At 43.0% G+C, this 23491-nt stretch overlaps 1 protein-coding gene and 1 long non-coding RNA gene across 2 annotated transcripts in view; one reads left to right on the top strand and one right to left on the bottom strand.

The window, feature by feature from the left end:
• Positions 1-4590: 4590 nt before the first annotated feature.
• LOC138804872 (uncharacterized) lies at positions 4591-18787 on the bottom strand. Its single transcript, XR_011365365.1, has 3 exons — positions 18118-18787; positions 5457-5624; positions 4591-4833 (listed from the first exon to the last, which is right to left on the bottom strand). It is a non-coding gene; the product is annotated as an uncharacterized lncRNA (long non-coding RNA).
• LOC138804871 (junctional cadherin 5-associated protein-like) overlaps positions 18382-23491 on the top strand; it is a 47763-nt gene continuing 42653 nt past the window's right edge. Inside the window, exon 1 of the mRNA XM_069989371.1 lies at positions 18382-18484. The gene's annotated coding sequence lies outside the window, so the exon portion shown is untranslated. The remainder of the gene's footprint in view (positions 18485-23491) is intronic.

The following is a 23491-nucleotide window of genomic DNA, read 5'->3' on the forward strand; positions in this document are numbered from 1 at the left end:
CTGTTATGCTGAGTTGGGAGTGGCTGATCATCTGTGAAGCAAGTGAGCAGGAACTGGACTGCAAGATGTGATGTAGGAATCTGAATGAACAAAGCCTTTACCAACGGTTTGTAGAGGAGTGGTGTGATCAGATGCAATTCATGGCACATGATTCTCTAGACTGTAGAAAAATGTAAGCAAGCAGAAGGGAGTGAATAGCAGACCACCAGATGGAAAAGTATCACCAACATTGCAGTCCCATATGAAAAGAACACACAGGGTTCAGCACTGGCTTGCTTGGGGGAATGGATGGAGGAGGCTGTAGGAGGGTGGCCTAAACTTGACTCAGAGCTTTAGGAAATGTACCGAATATTATCTGTTTGGAAGGAGGAAGGAAGGAGTCTTTTAGAAAAAAGAAGCAAGCGGTGATTCCAAACTTGGTGGTTCTTCTAAGATGAGAATTCCAAAAAGAGGAATGATTTTCTTTTCTCCCCATTCAAGAATGTTTAGACCAAACTACTAGACAGTAAGATAATCAATTCTACTTGGCCATAACCTAGGAAACAACTACTCATTAAAAAAAAAAAAAACTATTTGAAAACTGGGTGCTGCTGGGTCATGCCTGTAATCCTAGCTACTCAGGAGGCTGCGATGATGAGGATCATGGTTTGAAGCTAGACCAGACAGGAAAGTCTGTGAGACTCTTACCTCCAATTAACCCCAAAAATCCAGAAGTAAATCTGTGACTCAAGTGATAGAAAACTAGCCTTAGCAAAAAGCTCAGGGACAGTGCCTATACCCAGAGTTCAAGCCCCAAGATCAGCATACACACACACACACACACAAAAGAAAACACTTCCTATATTTGTTTTCTACCAAGAGATTTATATGGATCTTCTTTCTTATTCTTCCTTCTCACTGACTCATTTGAAAATGTAGATAACTGATAAACAAGAACGATTAGAAATAATTACCAGGTGTGGTGACTCATACTTGTAATCCTAACTACTCAGGAAGCTGAGATAAGGATTGTAGTTCAAAACCAGCCCAGGCAGTAAAGTACAAGTGGCTCTTACATCTCATTAAGCACCCAAAAGCCAAAAGTGGAGCTGTGGCTCAAGTGGTAAAGTTTTAACTTTGAGCAAAACAGCTCCTAGGCCCTGAGTTCAAGCCCTAGGACTTACACACACACACACACAAAAGAGGGAAGGAAGGAAGGAAGGAAGGAAGGAAGGAAGGAAGGAAGGAAGAAAGAAAGAAAGAAAGAAAGAAAAAAAGAAAGAAAGAAAGAAAGAAAAAAGGAGAGAAATGTAAAATATAACTGTTCTGTTTTCATATGTGCAGTTAAGCATGACTATGTCAGGTGGATCAGTGCTAGATATGGTCTATACAGTCTGGATCCCAAGGCATTCCTTTTCCTGATGCCCTCTATTCTTCCAGGGGGGAGCAGTCATGTCATATGTCATGTGACCCTACGGCAGACAATCCATGTGTCTTCACATCATCAGATAAAGTTCTTAGCTTGGAGAGTACACACATACACAATGTCTATGACATCTGACCTTCTTTTTACAGTTGCATATTGAAGAACGTGAGCTATGACCCTTCTCTCTTCAGCATTGCCTGTATTGGTCCCATAATCAGTGGCAGCATCCTCCAAAGTGATATCAAGGAGGGAAGCCAGCTGCAGCTTGCACACAGCTAGTTCTAAAGAGAAATACACTATTGTCTGTGGCCCTTTTATGCACAAGTATAAAGAGGGCCTGTTGCCACTGGCCTGTCTAATTAGAGGAGCAACTCCTCTGATGGATGGTTCAAGATTCAGCTCTTTCCAATTATCCCAGATATAATTTACTGATCTCGCTGTCAGCTCAGAGCGATCAGCTTTTTCCTCAAAAGGATCAAGCCTGTGAGGGCTGCTTTTTGTCTATCCATTAAACCATTGGAACATCTACTTCCACTGTCTTTGCAGGTTTGATGGGTGAATTGCCTGGTTTGCTTTAAATGGCAGCTCTCTGATGCTGAGGATCTATTTTTAAAAAGAAAGAAAGGAAGAAAGCCTTCATCTTGCTTCAGAGGGGGTGCAAAGTTCTCTCTTGCTTCATGTTGTCTATCTTTCTACAATCCCAATCAGTCTCATGGGCTGTGTAGTGTGAAAGTGACAAGTTGAGATCCCTGCCAACCAGCTCTGAGGGCCATCAGGAAAAAAGTTTCTCTCTCTCTCTCTCTCTCTCTCTCTCTCTCTCTCTCTCTCTCTCTCTCTCTCTCTCTCTCTCTCTCTCTCTCTCTCTCTCTCTCTCTCTCTCTCTCTCACACACACACACACACACACACACACATTGTTTGGTTGACCAGAGGGAGCTCCTGGGATTTTAGAGGAAAAGACAGACTTATCCTTAGTAACAAAAATTGAAAAAGACTGGAATACAAAGCAGACTACAGTGAGATAACATTTCATACCCATCAGGGTGGCAGTCTCATAAACCACACACAGTAAAGTAACAACTGTTGGTGTTAGGTAAATTAAATAGGTAGGTTTAATTAGGTAGCTGATGAAGGGAACACCACACGGTGTTCAGGCAGGAAGAGAAGTTTATTTCACCGAACTGTCTGCCTGTGCATGGTGGAGAGGCATGACCCAAAGGGCAGGCTGGTGTCCCACCTGGGTTTAAGTAGAGAAGGGGCAGGGGAAAGATGGGCCAGGTGAGGGAAGGTGTGGCCACACTGGATGCAGATGTGACCTCTGGGTCTGGGAGCCTCCCCCAGTCCAATGGGAGGTGTGACCCCAGGTGGCTCAGAATGTGACCTTGGAGGAGGGGTGACTGCCTCCAGGTGTGCCAGTTACCTAAGTGACACACTTACTGGGCGGAGAGTTAGCCCAGCGGAGGGAGGAGTCTGCCCTGCCTTCCCAGAGCAGACCTCACAGTTTGCAAGAATGTGGTGAAGTTGGAACTCTGTTCATTGCTGGTGGCCATGTAAAGTGGTCCAGTCCCTGAGAAAAACAGTTTGGCAGATCCTCAGCAAGTTAACACAGAATTAGCATCTGGTCCAGCAATTCTACTTCTGGTATATACACAAAAGAATTGAAAGTATGGCTCAAAACAGGTATTTGATAATGATGTTCAAAATGGCATTAAAAATTTTCCATGAAGCTGGGTGCCGGTGGATCATGCCTGTAATCCTAGCTGCTCAGGAGGTTAAGATCTGAGGATCTTTTTTTTTTTTTTTTTGGTCCAGTCGTGGGGCCTGAACTCTGGGCCTGGGCGCTGTCCCTCAGCTCTTCAGCTCAAGGCTAGCGTTCTACCACTTGAGCCACAGTGCCACTTCCAGATTTTTTTTTCTGCTTATGTGGTGCTGAGGAATCAAACCCAGGGCCTCAAGCATCTAAGGCAAGCGCTCTACCACTGAACCACCTTCCCAGCCCATGAGGATCTTGATTCAAAGACAGCCCAGGCAGGAAAGACCTTGAGACTCTTATCTCCAATAAACCACCAGAAAACCGGAAGTGGCGCTGTGGCTCAAATAGTAGAGTGCTAACCTTGAGCTGAAGAGCTGAGGGACAGCGCCCAGGCCCAGAGTTCAAGCCCCTCAACTTACAAAACAAAACAAAAACCAAGAAAACTCAAAAACGCCCATGACTGAGCCAGAGAAGAGGTGACAATGTCCAAAAAGAAATATATTCTTTACTTGACTTATGTAACTGTAACCCCTCTGTACATCATCTTTATGATAAGAATACATAAAAAAAACCCTCATGTCCTGTGGGACTCTGGTGGCTCATACCTGTCTTAACTATCCAGGAGGCAAAGATCGGATGATCATAGTTCAGAGCCAGCACAGACAGTCAAATTTACTAGACTCTTACCTTCAATTGCTAGGCTTAAGCAAAAAATGTAAATGAGATCATAAAGCCCTGAGTTCAAGTCCCACTACTGGCACATCCCCCCACCACACACACACATTGTCATGTCTGTCAATGGGCGAATAAATAAATAGTATATGTACCACACATATATTATATAGGGAGAATGGTGTATGCATGTTGTGTGTATATGTATATATGCATAAATATGTACACATATATATATATCATATGCCATTCTCTGTATATAACATATATAAAACAGATATTCTGTGTGTGTATGTGTGCAAAATCTCTGTGTGTAAAACTAAGGACACATATGTTGTGGTCCTGTGTAGTATAGTATTGCTAATCATTAGTATTTAATGACTGTCTCCCTCTATGGAAAGAATAGTACATTATAGTATAGTATATTATTCATCTTTAAAAAAGGAGTGAAAGCATGCAACATGGAAGAACTTCAAAGGCAGTAGCTACCTAAAGTAATTCATATGCAAAATGAGAAGTATGCCATTCAACATGAGAAATATTCCACTCCCCGTGGCTGGTATGGGGTACTAGGAATGGGTATATTTATAGACAAGAAAAGAATTAAGTTTTACCAGGGAGCTGAAGTAGGAAGTTACTGGCTAATGAATACTGAGTTTCGGGTTGGGATGATTACAAACTTCTGAAAATAGACAGAGCTGATGGTTGCTACTGAAATGTATACTTGTCAAAATGGAAAATAAAAGAGTAGGAAGGTAACTTTTATTGACTCAGTTTCTTGTCAAGGTCTTAGGTGGCTCAGTCCCATCTACTGTCTGCCTTGAGGTCTGTAGATGCGCTCGTACCTCCAACAGAGAAAACCAGACAAGCTTTGTGTGGCTGTGCAGGCTGCCTTGTTAATAGTACTCTGCAGCTTCAACTGTCTTCACAAGTCTGGGGCCATTTTTCTGCCTCTTTCCTAGGCAGTGAGTTCTGCAGTAAGCTGCAAGTAAGTTCTCCCCTCCCTGAAAAAAAAAGAAAAAAACTTTCAAAATAAATTAAACATGTGCCTGCTGTCCCTCCTTCTCCCTGTGGCTGGTTCTCACCAGCCTAGAGTAAATTTTGTATCTTCCTGCCTGTAACCATAGAATACCTCTGATCACACGCTGACTTTGATCCCTGGGAACCTGGGGATAACTGTCAGTCAGTCTCATGTCACTAGGGTTTAATTTAGACTTTAATGATTAGCAATGAGATGCTATGCAGCACAGCACACATGTCTTTACATTGTCCTAGATGCACAGTGATAGTCCTTCACAATGTCACTGAAAAACTAGGACAGGGATAACAGAAGAGCTCTGGCATTCTGGCCATCCCTTGCTGAACAGGATGCAGTGGGAAGCGCATCCATGGAGCTCTGATGGAGCTGTAGTCAGCAATGTCTGTATCTTGCAAATAGGTGATAGAATAAAAACACTGCTGCTATCACACTAGAAGGATATATTGGTCAGGTTTCTGTGTAGGCACAGCGTCAGTCAGCTTTCCATCACCATACCTCACTGGTAAAGAAAGTAAGGTCGACTAATCGATGACTGAGTAGTCACATAGCTCATTGTGGCTGAATGTGTGGTAGAGCAAAACCACTCACCTACAAGCCAGAGAACAAAGAGAAGAAGTGGAAGAAAATAGGGCCGCTCAGTCTCCTTCACAGGTCATGTCTCCAATGACCTAAAGACTTCCCACTGAGCTCTATCTTCTAAGGTTTCCATGGATCCCGATAGTGGCACCCTGGAGAAAGACTCTTTAACACACGGACCTGGGAGGAGATATTCAAGATCCAAACTGTAGCAGATACCAAATACTCAAAACATCCCTGTTGTCCCATATTTATAAATGAGATGTGAAAATACAAAAGTCCCAGCAATACAAATATCTCAGGTTAACAGCACTTGTCTTCTCAATCAAAATGGTAGTGAACAAGGGACAGAACTTTGAAGTCAGTGTTATAACGAGGATGCAACAGTGGAAGCTCTTCCTAGGGATCAACTCTTTCTAGAAACATCTTGGTCCTTTCAGGGATGTCACTAAACCTGAAACAACCCTCCCTGATTTTCAATATCTACTCATTTCAGCTTGTGCCTTGGTGCTCTTCTGCATCGGTTCTGACAGGTTGACCTCTGCTTGGGTTGTGATGTGGCTCCATTTTGTATGAGGATTGTTATCCAGGCTGGATGTAGTTTCCAAGGGTGACTTCAGAATTTAGGTTCAGCTAAAAACCTCACAGTTGGAGCAAATTTCAGACATTCTATCTCCGTAGCCAACTATTGGCCTATTCCTTAAATAAGAACAAGTCAGTGTTGTTGATACTGACATGAGTATTAGCTAAGTGAAGTGTCAGCAGACCTACGGGCTTAATGAGAATAACATGTTGTTCTTAAAGAATCTAAAAAAGGTGACAGTGGCTTACACCTATAACCCTAGCTATTCAGGAGACTGAGATCAGAAGATCGGGGTGCCAAGCCAGCCCTGTGAAACTCTTATCTATAATTAATGACAAAAAAAGCCAGAAGTGGAGATGTGGTTCAAGTAGTAGAATGCTAGTCTTGAGCACAAAAGCTCAGGAACAGTGCATAGGCCCTGAGTACAAGCCCTAGGATCTATGTGCATGTGTACATGCATACATGTGCGCACACGTGTATACACACACACTCATATATTAAAAACAATGTGTAAACAACTCTGTTTTGAGCATATATACCATGGGCTTCTTCATCATATCAACAGGCATTATCAAAGCACACTATTCCCTTCAGAGATTAGCATGACTCCCAACCCACTCAATTCCCAAGCCTTTTTCCCTCCGCAATAATATGCTTTCTATAAGTCTGTATAGATTTCTAGCTTGTACAATTAGAATTTAATAAAATGATTAAGCCATTTTAAAAACTAACCTGCCATGGGGAATGGAAAGAATGTACTGGTTCTTAAATGAGGAAGCAGCTGTGTGTGGACATAAAAGAAAGGGGTGGTAGACATGGACTGCTAACACAGGCTGCATGATGTCCTTCTCCAGCATCCTCCTCCTTTTGAGGTTCTAGAATCTTCTTTTGCAACCTTTCCAAATTCTCCTTCCTCATGAGCATCACTGGCATCTGGAGGTGAGCACAGCTGAAGATGCTGTTGCCCCTCCCTGGAAGTTGTTGCCATGATACCTTGGGTGGATACAGCGCTGTGCACATCAGTACCATCCCTGCACAATCCAGAAATATGTGCAAGGAGATACCATCCGCCTGAGGAAATTAAAAAATAGAAGCCAGGCCTTCAGAGGCAGGTTGGCTGAATGTTTGGGTCAGAGAATCTGGCTCAAACTACACAGAGAATAGTTGAATGTGAAATCACTGAAGTTTTCAGAGAGTTTCTAACATGGTCATATTACTTTCAGCTTGGCCAGTTGCCTCTTTGAGACTCTCCCATTAAATTGGAAAGAACAGGGGAACGGTTAGTTAAGCCCTATCTTAGTTACAGGTATCTGTTGATGTCAATATTCAAAGGAAGAGCCATGCCTCAAAGAATACCCTTGTTATGGTTGTTCTACTTTTCTGTATTCTTTTTCTTTTCTGGCCATGGGCCTTGAACTCAGAGCATGGGTGCTGTCCCTGAATTCTTCAGCTCAAGGCTAGCACTCTACCACTTGAGCCACTGGGCCACTTCCAGCTTTTTCTGTTTATGTGGTGCTGAGGAATTGAACTCAGGGCTTCATGCGTGCTAAGCAAGCACTCTACCAATGAGCTCCATTCCCAGTCCTTATGGATTCTTTCTAATATTTTTATTATCTGTGAGTAGTTGTACAATGGAGTTTAAGTTTACCATGTCAGTTTATGAGTACATTGCATGCCTTTCATGATTTTCCTTAATCTCTCTCAACCCCACCCATCCCTTGAGTTACTAGTTCTATTTTTATATGTGTGCATTGAGTATTATGACTTATTCACCCACCATTTATTCTCTCCTCATTTGATTTCAGATAGGTATACTTTGGCCAGTGCATTTAAAAATAAGATTTCTACCACACTTACTCATTCTCTTGACATTGGGGCCAAACTACCCTTCTAAACTCCAAATCATCAGTTTTCTGTCCCTCTTCTCCCTGACTTTCTGTCTCTCTCAGTCTCTCTGTCTCTCTGTCTCTCTCACACACAAGCACACATATATACATAGTCATATGCTCTGACGAAGCTCTGAAACCTCATGTTTCACATTAGAGGCTTCTCATTAAAGTGTTCTTTTGGAAAGTTGTGCTGTCTGGGTTCCCTGGCAGAACATATATCTTGCCCTTTTCAGAGTATTTCATGGTGTTTCAATAACTTTAAAACATTCTGATGCTTTGTTTACCTTGAAAATGCACATGCTGTTGGCAATGCTGGTCTCCTAAATAAGGAAGAAAAGAAGGGAGGAAGGGAGGGAGGGAAGGATGAAGGAAGGAAGGAAGGAAGGAAGAGTGAGGGAGGAGAAGGGAAGAGAAGAGAGGGAGGGAAGGAAGGGAGGAAAGTATAATCTTGCTTTACAATGAAAAGGCTAAGTCAAATGGTCCTCCCTAAAATGTGTTTAATCACGTTATCTCTGTAACATTTTTCCACAAAAAAAATACAAAATTATTTCTTTCTGGGGTTGGAGACTGGTTCTGTTGGTACCAAGATAGTCAATGAACAAAAGCATCAGTTGTCATATTTGAGTCCCAGTCTCAGCTAAAAAAAGAAAAAAAGCAAAAGAAATGGTTTCCACCCATATTAGTCAACAAATGTGGGAACTGTGCTCCATTATATTTACTTCCCCAAAATGGGAGTTACCTTGGGTTCATAGAATATCATGATATGCCAGATGCTTTGCATCTCTGTCAGCATGCTCATGAACTTCAGAAACTTCAGGAACAGCTAATTTTCAGAATGTTGACTCTGTGCTGGATGCTTTCATATAACATCTCATTGAAGCCTCAAAACAAACTGTTTGTTAGCGTATGAAGACACTGAGGCTGGAGGTCATTTTCTCTGAAGACACACCACAAATGGCAGCCTTGATATTCAGACCGCATGTCTGATTGCTGGTGCTTTCCCCTAGAAGCTGGGTCACCTCCTAACAGAGGCAGAGGAAGTGGGAAGCACTTCCCTCTGAATACATTCAGCTCCTCAAATGGGAACAAGGATTACTAAGGTATTGCTTGGAGCACTTGTCAGTATTAAGTACTGTGTGGACTGGTCACCACATACCGTGGACCTCAAACTTTAAAGCACAATGTAAACCACAGGGTTTGTTTGAAAACTGCAGATTTCTAAGTGCTGCCTCTGGGTTCATAGCCAATAGTCACTGACCACTATATTTTCCAAATAATAAATTGATAGATGTGTGCTGTATTAGATTAGATTACAGCCTATCTAGTCTTTGGTGGGGTTTGAACTCAGACTTGGACTCTCACTCAAGTTGCTTGCTCATGGCTGGTGCCCTACTTCTTGAGCCATGCTTCCAGCCTGGCATTTTGCTAGTTAATGGGAGATAGGCTGTATCTGCCTAAGCTGGCTTTGAAGCTCAGTTCTCATATCTCTGTCTCCTAAGTGGCTAGGATTACAAGCATGAGCCCCTGGTGCCAGCTTCTACTTCTCCTTAACTTTTAAGTATATTTCCACAAATGTAATTAGTAAGAGCTTAAAATAGTCTATCAGATGGCTGAAAATTGCCTTTCCCATCCTGAGTTGTTCAGTATTATAAGACTGGGTATTCACAGCCCTTAGTGTGTCACTATCGCTGGAAATTTGCCAGGTACCAGGGCCCTATTATTATTATAACTCACTAGGAAAGATGGGAAGAATGGAACTGTACTAATAACATTGCCATGCATTATGAGGTGCCAGCAAAGAATCAATAACTAGGAAATGTGCTACATTTCTATTAATCCCTAATGATATAGAATCTATCAGAACCCCATATTTAAACAGGTAGTGCGTGACATGAACAGGTGGCTCATGACTGTAAATGAAAGTGTTCCCTCAAAAAAATACTCATTTTGTTTATGAATGGCATCTGCTCCAAGAACATATGGTATTCTAGCTCCAGTGAGCGCTGTATAGAAGGGGAGAAGACACAGACAGGTGGATACAATACAACTTCGGTGACTAGTTATGGTACCTTGCAGGTATTTGGTAGGTTCGGCAAAATTTTGAATTCACATTCCAGCCATCAAGAGCTACAAGGAAGGCTGTGAAACTATATACAGACCAAAGAGTGAAGACACCTGCCTGTCTTGAGAAAACTACACAGTAGATTAAATTCCTTGCTGACCAGTTGAACATTGCATTCAATGACGCATTGCATGAAGAGGCTGCTGCAAGCATGTCCACAGAGATGAAAGCTATGTGCAGAAATGAGGCTTCCTGAAAGTCCTTATCAGTGCTGACTGGAAAAAGTGCACTAGGTTGTGGGGAGGAGTGCAGCAAAGGAAAGACTGCCAGTTACTTGGGAACTTAGAGACACTAGCTAATTGTTCCATCTAGATAAAACACTGGGTTTGGATTTTCAAGGTTATTTTTCAATTATGGTTGGTGAAAGCTGACTTTCATGTGAGTGATTTCGTTAGCTCTTTAGCTGTGTTTCTACAAGCCACTGATCTTCCACTTTGGCCTCTTGGTTTTTTTTTTTGGTCGATCGTGGGGTTTGAACTCCGGGCTTAGGCTCTGTCCCTCAGCTCTTCAGCTCAAGGCGAGTGCTCTACCACTTGAGCCACTGCATCATGTCCGGTTTTCTAGTGGTTTATTGGAGATAAGAGTCTCACGGACTTTCCTTTCCCGGGCTAGATTTGAACCATGATCCCCAGATCTCAGCCTCCTCAGTAGCTAGGGTTACAGGTGTGAGCCACTGGTACCCAGCCTCTTTTTTTTGTATGTTTTAATATTGCTTTTAGAACATTTGATTTTTTTCAAAAAGAATTAAACATGCAATCTATTTGATACATCACTTAGGCACAGAAGAGGGTAACAAGTAGGTTTAGGAAAGTAAGCTGGGTGTACATAGAACACCAGAAAAACAAAAATAACACCCCAGACAGATATTACATTGAATTGACCAAGAATCTACATGCTGGCCATTTTGTCTTTTTCTTTGGTAACCTGATTGGTGCCTAGGTCTTAGTTTATGACTTTTATTGTTGTTGTTGACAGTGGTCGTGGTGATGGTAGTATGTGCATCTGTTCATACACATGTGCTAGTGGTTGAACCTAGGGCTTAACACATGTTAGGCTCATGACAGTCCTGGAAATGTCCTTGAAACTGAAAATGCCATTTCTTCCTTTTATTTTTGTCTGAGATGGGGGCTCAAACTCAAATTCAAACTCAAACACACACACATACACACACACACACACACACACACACACACATAAAATCCAGGTACATGAGGCTAACATCCATGTTCAATGCCATAGAAAGAAACGATTAAAGGCTAGAAAAGCAGTAAGCCACACAAAACCATGAGGTGAAGCCCTAGGGTTGGTAAGAAGGCAGAAGGAGCAAGAGAAAGGTCAAGTCCACAGCTTTTATTGGGGTTTCAAAAGTTGTCGAGTTTGCATAATTTCTGGTAATTCCATTTTCTCTCTTGGTTTTAGTTCCAGGGTCTGGGCTGATTTAGTGCAGCAAAAACACTGGCTCAGTAAGTGAAAGGAAAGAAGGTAGATGGTTCTGTCAACAACTCTGGTTGCTGTTTGGGCGTAAAGACTGATGGATGCCAAATGGATACAGAGATGAGCAATCCTCTTCTATCAGGAACTCAGAATCTAGTCATCTATTCAAGTATTCATGCTGATGAGCAAATCTAGGATAGATATTTTGAAAATGCTGTAGAATGGGCTTGTTAAGGCTTGGGTCTTAAATATTCCCTCAAAGTCATACTTGTGAATGGCTTGGTCACCAGCCTCTAATACTGTTGGGTGGTGGTAGTACCTTTAGAGGGTAGGGCCTAGTAAAAGGATGCTAGGTGCTTACTGGAGGTTTGTCCTGGTAGGGAATAATGGAGGCCTGGCCTTTCCAGGATCTTTTTGCTTCCTGGCTAGCATTCCATCAGCAGCTTTATTCTTACACAGATTCCCTGCCATGATGCTCTGCCTTACAAAGTAACAGAGCCATGATCTCAAACCTCTGAAACTGTAAAATAGTGAATTAATCTTTCCTGCTTATATAAGAAGATTATCTCAAGTATTTTGTCATAGTGATGGAAGGCTAATACAAAGTTGAAACAAAATACAATGGAAGTTTTACAAAAGCAGGCAGATAATTGGATGGAAAGTTTTGTTTAATTGGAGATTAGCATCTTCTTCCATACTTACATGGGACAATTACCTCAAAATCATGCAATCCTCTTAATTAAGCTGACCTGAACACATGGAAGAATGTAAGTCAAGGCCTTGCTCAGTGCCTAGCTCAAGAGAAAGGCTAAAGGAAAGGTGGTTTTCATCTCTCCCTCCTGCTTTGATGTCATTCTGTCCTGCAACCCATCACTGATTTAAAAAGAACCTTATCAAGCACCAGTGGCTTATGCCTATAATCTGAGATCTGAGGATTGTGGTTTGGAACTAGCCCGGGCAGGAAAACCCATAAGACTCTTGCCTCCAATTAACTACCAAAAAGCTGAAAGTGGCTCAAGTGGTAATGTTGCAGAAAACACTCCAGGAAGAATCAAGTTGCAATCCCAGTATTGAACTCAGAGGGCCCAGAGGAGTTCCTACTCCAAGAAGTCTGAGCCCTGACTGACAGGAATGCAATTGTTTTATGGCATTTGGGTTCCAGGTTTTAGTTCCAGGTAGAGCACAGGTATTTTGAGTTTCAGTGGACCCCAATGGTTACAGGTTACAATTTCTTCAAAATGACTTAACAAGCTAGCTCTGATGAGGCTGCTTCTGGCAATGGAAGGCTTTTCCTTACCAGATTGAGCTAGTTCTGATAATGGCAGGTTTTTCTTATTAGTAAAGTGCTAGCCTTGAGCAAAAAAGCCTGGAGACAACATCCAGTCCCTGAGTTCAAAGCTCAGGACTAGCAAATCCCCCCCCTCACCTCCTCACGCACCCACCTACTCCCTCCCCCCACACTGACCTATCATTTTCTTCTGTGACAGAAACATACTTTTTGCAATTAATGTTGGCAACCAACTTGGCTCATAGTCATTCATGGTTATTTGTGTTCAGTGCTGGTGACCAAACTCAAGCCTTATACATGATAGGCAAACACGATATCACCAAGCTACATCTTTATTCTAGTTGTTCACATAATTCTCATTTTAAAATTAAAATCATACATGGGTCATAAAGTCATCAATACCTGGGTTGATCCTAATGATTTTTGATTTGCTAGTGTCTAGGTAGAGAGAGGCTACCCAGAGGTCTGATCCTATCTGGTGCTGGCTACATATCTTTCTACTGGGAAGCCACATTAATATCTCCTGTCCCAATGAGTCCCGAGCTGGGCACTGCCATTTGAGGAGGAATGAGCAATCACTGAGTGTTTCCTTATGAACCTGGGAGAGAATGATAGGCCATGAGCAGAAGATGTTTGGAATGCTCTGTCCACTGCTAGTAAACCATCACCCTTGATGAGTGTTGACAGGGTTTGAGAAAGAGACAGAGAAGCTGTGTTCTGTCAATGGGTAGCCTTATGTGGGAAAAAGCTGACTCAAAGATAGCCAGTAATTTAAAAACAAAGTAACACCACAGTGATTCAGTGTCCTTAGACTGAAAGTATGTGATTGAAAAGTGTTTGCCTTCTTTCCTGGTCTCTAAAGTTATATACTTTGTTTCGCTATTAAACCTTCTAAGTTATCAGCACCAAACAGTGAATGAACTTGATGAATGAAGGACACTGCTGTGATTCAGCTTGATGGCCCAGCACGACATATGCTGATTGCTATGACTATGACTGGGATTTGAACACAGAGCCTCTACACTCACTTGGTTTTTTTCTCAGTGGCTCTACCACTTGAGCCACACCCCTATTTCTGTCTTTTTGCTGGTTAATTAGAGATAAGAACCTCAGAGACTTTTCTGTCAGGACAGGCTCTGAACCTCAATCCTCCGCTTAGCCTCCTGAGTAGCTAGGATTATAGATATAAGCCACTAGCACTGGCAATATTGCTTTCTGAGTGTAAATTGAGTGTCAGTCATTCTGTTATATTCTCTCAGAACGTAGTGTTTCCCTTTCTTGCACTCCATCCTTGCTCCTTTACTGTATACTAGAATCATCTGGGGAATTTGCTTGATGAGATCCCAGAGTCTCATCTGTACAAATTAGAAGTTCTGATTGTGCCATTGGTTAATAAAGACCAGGAATCTATTGGTCAAATCCTCCTCTCAGTTGATCCTGAAATAGGTCTACATAGTTCACCTTGGGAAAGCAATGTCTAGGTCATGGTTAAAAATAACTAGCCAGTATAGCTTTGAATTAATATATAATGCCCATTAATGTAATAATATAATTAATATAATGCTTATTATAATGTCTGTCTTCATTCCATAAAACCTCATCTAGTTTTTGTATAGGCATCATTGTTCAACTTTCCTGAACACATCCACAAGAGAGCATCCAAGTTTTATCAAGAACATTCATCTTCTTTAGTAAATATGAGAACTAGAATCAGACGAAAGGCAGAAAAAAAATCAAAGAATGTCTAAATCAACTAAAGGAAACTTTATAGTGGTCAGAGCAGAGTCCGAAAGGAAGTAGAGAAGAGGGTTATTTTAGGTCTTTGAAAAAAAGCCATAAGTAAAGAAACAAGGGTTTTGCCTCTCCCCTCCCCCTTTAAGTAGACCCTTACGCATTCTTTCTTTGGTCGTTGCACATCTGCCCCATGACTCAGTAATCCAAGTTCCTTCCTGAGTTTGTGAAATCCCTTGTCCAGGACACACAGGAAGGCGGGGACATTGAGCATCCGGGCTGGCTCCTAGCACATGCTCACAGGCTGTGCTAGATCTCTAAACCATCACGCTGACATTGTTTTCCATTATATTTTATATTTTCCATCATGTAAATGATAGAGATATTTTTTCCTGTGCTCTAATCTCCTCACATCAAATAAGTGACAGAAAGGGACCAAAGAGTCAGGAAAGTGGGTGGTGATTGCCAGATTAGGTTAGGGGAAAGAATGCCATTCCTGTTGAGGTCAAAAGAAAATGTACACAGGTGTTTTCTGAATTACTAAAGCCCGACTTAGGAAGAAATGTCCTCTTCTATAAAACTGTAATGATAAACATATGTGTTATGTGTACATGGGTAGGAATAAAATATAAATATGGATCTGTCTTTACCTATAGATACTTATTTATATCTCTGTTTTTCCCCCATCTCCTGTTTGTCATCTCATGCCAGGCATTTATAATCAGTATGGAAATTAGCCAAATGGTTTTATTTTCTCATGTTTTTTTTTCTCACATTTAAATCAGAGGTGTGCTTCTTTCTAGCCTAACCCTCCTTTGTCTCTTAATTCTATTTCTAGATCTTCAGAAAAATCTTCTACCTCTGTCTTTGACTTTCAGTACTACTACCATCGTCTCTGCTAATTTTCTTTTTCATTATTGTTTCTTCATCTGAAATGGCCTTGGTCAGGGCTGGAAAGCATTTGTACAAGCTAGTGATGGCTCAGTACTAAATAAAGAGGAAGCCAAGCATTTTGAAACCAGGTCATCCTGATAAAGAGCCAGGGTCAAGAGAGCACAAACATTTTTGAAATCTTTGAAATTGTAAATTCATTGTCCTGTGTGTGGTACTTTGTTTTGAACTCAGAGCCTTACCCTTGCTCTACCTTTTGAGCCATGCTTGGAATCCTGCCATCTTCTCTTGAATCTCTAGCATTGCAATTTCATTACCTTCCCTCCAAAAATCTTTCTGGTAATTTTTTTTTCATTATTCTTTTTTTTTTTTTCTTTATGTGCCAGTATTAGAGCTTGAATTTAAGGACTTGCCCTCCTGCTTGGTTTTTTTGCTTAAGGCTGGCATTCTACCAGTTGGGCCACAACTCTACTTCAGGTGTGTGTGTGTGTGTGTGTGTGTGTGTGTGTGTGTGTGTGTTTGCGTGCACACGCACGTGCGCCAGTCCTGGGGCTTGAACTCAGGGCTTGGGTAATGTCCCTGAGCTTTTTTTTTCCCCCTCAAAACTAGTGCTAAACCATGCCAGCCAGAGCTGGCTTCGAACTGTAATCCCTGCATCTAACTCAACTGAGTGAGCTAGGATTACAGCTGTGAGCCACCAGCATCCAGCTCACCATTTCTTTTTCTTTTTCTTTTGTACGCTGTGGGGCTTGAACTCTGGGCCTGGGCGCTGTCCCTCAGCTCTTCAGCTCAAGGGGAGCGCTCTACCACCATACCACTTCCTGTTTTCTGGTGGTTAATTGGAGATAAGAGTCTCATGGACTTTCTTGCTCTGTCTGGCTTTGAACAGCGATCCTCAGATCTCAGCCTCCTAAGTAGCTAGGATTACAGGCCTGAGCCACCAGCATCCGGCTTTCACCATTTCTTATTTAGCTTTATATTCTTTCCTAGCATTGTATCAAGGTCATTTTCTACTGCAATATCAAAGCATTTCAGCTACATTATAAAACTTTTGTGGAAGTGACCCAGAAACTCAACAATATGACATTGTCTTGGGAGAGGTGGGAACTTTTTTCTTCCAAGGGCGATTTGGATATTTATAACATCCTTCTGGGCCCAAACAAAATGATCAATATAGGCAGATGGCTGCAGGCAACCAAGAGAAGTATACGTGCCTGTCCCAACATATACCAAAACGTTTCTTAAGCCTTCCACAGCCTAAGGGCTGGATGGTTCTCCCCCCCCCACCCCCAGCCCTGCACGAGGAAGGAAAATCCTAACCTCAATCCAGTACCTATAATCGTCTCCTCTTAGTCACATTTGGCTCTGTGTATGTCTGACATGTAATTATATATATATGTATATATATATATATATATACATACACACACAGCCTATGCATTTTATAGATACACATACCCATGTATGTAATTATGCATATACATTTGTGATACATATAGAGATACGTGATTTTGTTTTTAGAAAAGACACATATAGATGTACCCTAAGACAACACAAGGTTACTTTTTAGTTGGTGAATTGAGGAGAAACAGATTGTGTATGTCATTGAAACAATCCATACCTGGAAAATGCTTTTTTGATAAGAATTAATAACACAACTATTAATAACTGCCTCCTCCAAATGTGTTTCATTTTCCTCTAGGAAAATAATGAAAAAAAATCCCATCTTAGTTTCCTAGTCACAACACGATGTTTGTGTCTCTGCCTTGTCTCAACCCACCTGTTTTCAAGGTGTTCCCCACAGTCTTCCTAATGGTTTCAGCACAAACTACACCTTTGGTAGCAGTATTAGTGATGGTAGCTAGCATTTTCTTCATGCCTGTCCTGGGCCTGAATCATGTATGCCAAGCGCTAAAAGCAGGAATCATCAGTAGATTCCCAGGACCTTCCTGTGAGCTGACCCTCCCATGTTCCCTTATTTGCTTCCTTAGTTGTCCTGTTGATAATGGAATACAGCACTTAATTATATTGTTATTTCTTTTCCAGCATTAGTGGTTTGGAGTTTCCCTACCCCACTTTTTATTAGATTATAAAGGACCTTTTTCTTTTGGGGCTTAATTAGTTATATGATCCCTGTGAGGAGCGTATCAGGCTCAGACATGAGGACATAGTGGAAGTTTTTAGTTATTAGCAAGAATGATTTTTTTTTTTTAAGTAGCGAGTAGCTAAATGGCTTTCTGAAAACTCGATTTTTCAATGACACTGGTTGGCTGTGCTTTTCACTGTTGACTAGGTAGAGTTAGACATCACTTCCTGCCTTTCTCCAGCTTGTAAGAAAAGTTTATCATGTTATGCCTTCTCTCTGCCCTCCAAGGTCTGAGAATGTTGCACCAGTGCAGATCTGGGCAGTAGATCAGTCTTTTTGCAGCTCCAAGAGAAACATGGGGGAGGGTTGGGGTCACTCTTACCTGCTTTTCATGCCATCACTGGTGCTTTTATGTGTAGGTGCAGTGTTTGCTATTGTCTGTGCTCTATGTCAGTGTGTTTTATGGATATGTTTATGTGAGCCTATGTGTGGCTGAATATGAATCTGCTTATGTGCATCACTGTGTGACTTGTATATGAGTGCTTGTGTGTATGTGGGTGTTCCTAAGTATCTCTCTATAGATGGGCTTTTCCTGGTTGACATAGCCCAAACACAAGCCACGAGAAGAGAGAAAGAGTGGTCAGCTCACCTGGATTCTTGTAGATTCTGAGTCAGGCCTCTGAAGATTGTGCACCAGGCTCTGCCCTGATGCTGCCCTGTTTGCCAGGTGCCAGAGTATGGGGAAGTGGGCGGGGAGATCTCGGGAGTGGGCGGAGCGAGGCTCTTGCAATGGGCGGAGGAGAGCCCGGGCGGGGGCGTGGCAAGAGCAGGCGGTGGGCGGGGATAGTCCGGGCGTGGGCGGGGCGAGCGTGGGCAGTGGGCGGGGCGATCCGCGGCTCTCCGGGCATGCTCGGCCAGGGCGGCTGCTGGCGGGGCTGGTGGCGCTGGTCCCCGGCCGGCCAGAGCGGCGGCGGCGGCGGCGGCGGCGGCGCGGGATAGTATGGGGGGAGCACTCGGTAAGTCCTAACGTCTCTCGCGCTCCTGACCCCCACTATCCATCTGGCTCGTCCCCCCTCCCCAGCGCCTCACGGGCCTGGCCCGCAGCCTCCGGCGGCGCTTGCCCCCCAACTTCTCCGGTCGGGACAAGGTGCCTTCGCCCCCGCGCTCGGGGTGTGTGTGGGGGGGTCTCAGCCCCGCCGGGATCCCCGCCGAGGTGCGCCCGAGTCCCGGAGCCGGGCCGCGCGGCGGGGCCCCAAGCCCGCAACCTCGGGGTTGGGGCGCCCCCCTCCCCTCCCCCGGGACGGGAGGGTCTCCCCGGCCCGCAGGTGCCGACCCCGCGCGGGGCTGCCTCGGGCGGGTCGGAGGCCGGGCTGGCGTTGGGGCTCGCGGCGCCCCGGGGCGCGGGGAGGCTCGGGCGGGGAGGGAGGGGGTCTCGCGCCGCCCCGCCCGGGTTGATCGCCGCTGCGCGGGTCGGGCCGGTCCCCCTCCCTGCCCACTCCCGCCCCCCAGCTTCGCACGCCCCTGCCCCCCTGGGGTTGACAGCCTCCGTGCGGGTCCTCGCCGGGGGGACCCTGCGGGGCGGGACGGTGGGAGTTGGCTTGGCGGCTGCTCCGCTCGGTCTCCGCGGGGGACTGAACGCTGCCACCCAGGCGCGGGCTGTTCGGGACGGGGGATTAGGGAGGGCGCTAATCGCGGCAGCCTCACCGCCCGTGCCCCGGGCAGCCCTGCCCCAGGCTGCTCGGGGAGGCGCGCGAGAGAGAGAGAAAGGAAAGGGCCCCGCCTCTGGGAGGGATGTCTGCAAATCCCGTTCCTCAGCTCCTTTGGGGGGGGGGGATCCTTTGGATGGAGTCTCCGCGCCCACCTCTCCACCAGCGAGGTCTCCACCTCCCCCACTCGCCAACGGTTCGCCCCCAGATGCCAGCGTCTTCCTAGATGCCCATAACCACATTCCACTCCTGGTCACTGGCCGAAGCAGCCGAGTCCTGTTAGTGTGCAGATTTGAAAAGGAAGCTGAGATCTCACTAGTTTAAAAAAATAAAAAAAACAAAATGGAACTTTACTCCAGCACAACCTGGCTGGTGCCCCGGTCCTCCCTCACCGTGATGCGTAAGAGCCGAGGATTTGGGGGAGTCCTCCTCCGCTGCTTCACCTCCCAAACGCATGCAGCTCTCCCCAGGCGGGGAGCCTGCGTGTCTGGCCTGGATCTCACCACTCCCAGGTTTTCTTTTTTTTTTTTTTTTGGTGATGACAGTTTAAAGGATGTTTGTCCCACGGTTTTGTGTTTTCATTGCTTGGCATTTTGTCTTTTCAGACTTAGAATAGACATCCCAGGGACTAGGGATGAGCGTTAGAAGAGCATTAGGCTCCTTGGGAAGGGCCAAGAGGAGATGCTGGCAACCAGAATGATAAATTCTCTAACCAAGAAAAACAACAACAACAACAACTCAATGTCGTAAACGGAGTGATCACTGGCTGGATAAATAAAACCTCCGGATTTACAATGAGTAGATTGAGGTCAGCTAGCCAAGCAGGAATACTTAGAGATCTCTGGAAATTACAGAGATTTCTGTTTCGTGGGAGTTGTGTTGGTTTTAATTTGAAATTAAGAGTTTGCTAAGTCCCTTTGGTTTATCCATAATGTTCTGTGGGATGAAACTTAATTATTTACCTTGTTATTAAGTCTAATTCTTTGTCAGCATCTGAACAAGTTTCCTGAAGGTCTCTCTTGATTACTCTGCACCAGCAACATGTAGCAAACTTTCACTCCATCTGGAGTGGGCAAATATTTGTTGAACAGAGGCCTTTAGTCTATCTGTTGGGCTTTTCTCCCGCAAAATGCCACCCTCTGCTGCAGAGACTGGAAGGTCAGGCCCTTGGCAGATCCAAGAGATTTAAGGGACTGGGTGGGTGGAGGAAGCCTGTTTTTTGGGGAAAAAAGTTTGCCTTTTCACCCCCTTGCAGCTTAACACACAGAGTTGAAATGGTTGCTTGCTCTGGAGGGTTTGACAAGCTCAACTAACTCATCTGAGAGATCTCAGATTCCAAAGGCCTGTACTATGTTGTTCAGTAGTTATAGAATGTAATTGATGATCTGAGATACACAGCAAAATAGATAAGGGGCAATTTTTCACTTAAAAGGAGACAGATGTGACGCGATCCCTGAAGTCTACATTTCTGAAATGCACAGATAAATCTTTTCTTAAGCATCACTAATGAAAGCCCAGAAGTTAGTGTCTTCTCCAAGTCCTCTTTGTCCCCTTTAGTTTGGAAGAACAATAAACTATATAGTAGGAGGCCAGTTTCCCTTTTAATGAGCTTGGCTACACTCCCCGGTAATTAATCTAGAGAGAGTTTGGAACATAGAGTGTAGGGCTGAAACAATTGTCCAGTTGTGGGTTGTATTTTGATAAGTAAGAACTTTATCTCTGCAAGCCATCCAATGGGCTCAGTGCTGAGCTTGGCTGCTGCTGGCTTTTGGTTCTCAGGAGTTATTTTCACCTTTTGGGTGGGAAGGCTTATCTCCCTCCTTAGTACCTTCCAGCAGGCTTTGTCTGGGGACTGTTGGAATGCTTTCCTGCAGCCAGGAAAGGGAAGGTCTGCCGCCTTCCTATATTCTTCAAACACTGAAAGGTGCTCCATAACTCCACAGCAATCTCCTTCACACCGCCCCCCACCTCTAAAACCTAAGTTATCTTGATTTGAATTTGTTGTGTCTCCTTTCAAATGTTTTTATTACCTTTACTCTCTACAGCTAAATGCATTTTCCAATAACTTGCTAGATAATATGATCTGAAGCAGCCTGGCCAGACCAGCAAAGGTTTCTTATCAGACCACTAGTATTTCCTGCTCACCCATTATCCATGTAGCTTACCTAATAAAGTGGTTTGTTCTTTATATTCATACTGTTGGGAATTGCCTCCTCTGTGTCTTCAAGGAGGGAAAGGAGAGCAGAATGAGAGCAAGTGCATGGATGGATGGAGATAGGAACTTTTTCCTTTCTGCTTAAGCTCTGAATTTTGCAGAGTTTACTCTTGAAAAAAATTTTATATGACTTTTGTAATTAGAAAATAAAAATGGGGGCTGGGAAGGTGGCTCAGTGGTAGAGCACTTGCCTTGCATGCATGAGGCCCTGGGTTCGATTCCTCAGCACCACATAAACAAAAAGAAAAAAGCTGGAAGTAGCGCTGTGGCTCAAGTGGTAGAGTGCTAGCCTTGAGCTGAAGAGCTGAAGGACAGTGCCCAGGCCCAGAGTTCAGGCCCCACGACCGACCCCCCCCCCCAAAAAAAAGAAAAATGGAAAAATGATGAGAAATAATTTGAAGCTTAATCTTTTAAGAAACCCTGGCTCTTTTATGCTAAAGATATTTACAAATAAAAAAGCCAAACTATTATATTAAAAGTTTAATAAAATATTTTAGGAATCTTAACATAGAACATGACATATAGATGCTAATAGAATAAAAACTCTAAACTGTTTTATTTGCATGCAAATAGTCCCATATTTCAGAGGATTTTTAAATCTTACTCAATTTGGTCCTTTCTTACTGATTTGCAGTATTTCATAAATGTTAATAAGGAACTTAGGATCTCTTAAAAATGGAGAGTAGCCAAAATACTAATTTTGTGACATAGATTTTAGAGGTGAAAGAAAAGACAGGAAGACAGAAACATCACACTAGTGTGGGGGAAAAAATAACAATGAGAGGAGTTAAAAGAGATAATGCTTATTAAAAACTTGCCCAATGGGCACTTTTTCCTTTTAGTAACTTTTAATCACTACCTTAACACAACCCAAATCAACACCACTAATATTCCAAGATCCTTTTGATCCCAGACCCAAGTTTTCTATCTCATGTTTTTCCTTCTGTCATCTTAAGGAAAGTTAACTCAATGATGCTTGCCCTGCTAACATGATTACTTCATAGATTAAATATGCTTTTTATATCTTCTTCAAGTTTAACAACTTGAGAACCTGGCAATGCTGGCCAACACACTGTGTGGTATAGTAACAAGGATTTGTGAGAACTTCTTGTTCCTGGAACTTAAAATGGAACCGTGGGGTTATTTCTTTAATAATTAAGGCTAGAAAAGGAAATGGCAATCCTATTGTTCACAATAAAATACACAATTCTACCATTGAAAGGGAAAAGCAAATCTGTAGAAAGTATCAGTTCACAACACACTCCATTCTGGTTTGTTTAATGTCTTGGCTATTTACCTCTTGTTTAAAGAAAGTACTTTGTTACATATTAATCATAATGTTAGAGCTAAAAGTTGTCAGTTGAAGAAATATTTACACTGAACTGCCAACAATTTGGGGGACCAATTACATCTTAACTATGGAATGTCAGTGAATAGAAGGGAAGTTGGACTTTTAGAGGAGTGCCACTAGCTAGGGAGACCTAGAATGCAAGTTGTAATTGTGTACTAGATTTGTGACAGAGCATGTGACTTCAGACTCACTGGAACAGGTTGAGTTCCCATGGCAAAGAGACTCACATGCTCTATACTATCCATTTTCTTTTGGATTAGAACATGAACTAAAAATAAAAGAAAAAGATATATCCATTCACTGTCAGAATAAACTTTTTAAAATCATTGACTCTATTGGTTGGATGGTTTGGTGAGCTATGTTATTAGCCATGTTATTATTTGTGAAATAACTATTCTGTGACAATGAATGCTATTAATATTAAGTGATCTGAATCTAATTTACATTTTACATATGGATCGTTTTATGATTGATGGTGACTGATAACTAATGATGAAATCAAGTTAATATCAGTCATAATGTATTTATTAAGATATGTACCTAAGCTTATTTGAGGTATATAAATGTATTAAGTATGCTAAGCCTATGGAATTGCCAGTATTTGACCACTTCCCTTTTTTTAAAAAAAAATTAGCATGCGTTAGTTGTGCCAAGGGAGTTCCGTTATGACATTTCCAGACATACAATGTATCCTTATCCCATTCTCCTTAAAACAATTTCAAGTTTCATTGTTCTATTTTTATTCAAGCAA

The sequence above is a fragment of the Dipodomys merriami genome, unplaced genomic scaffold (genome assembly GCF_024711535.1).
Source record: "Dipodomys merriami isolate MVZ:Mamm:240054 unplaced genomic scaffold, mDipMer1.0.p SCAF_378, whole genome shotgun sequence".
NCBI lineage: Eukaryota > Metazoa > Chordata > Mammalia > Rodentia > Heteromyidae > Dipodomys > Dipodomys merriami.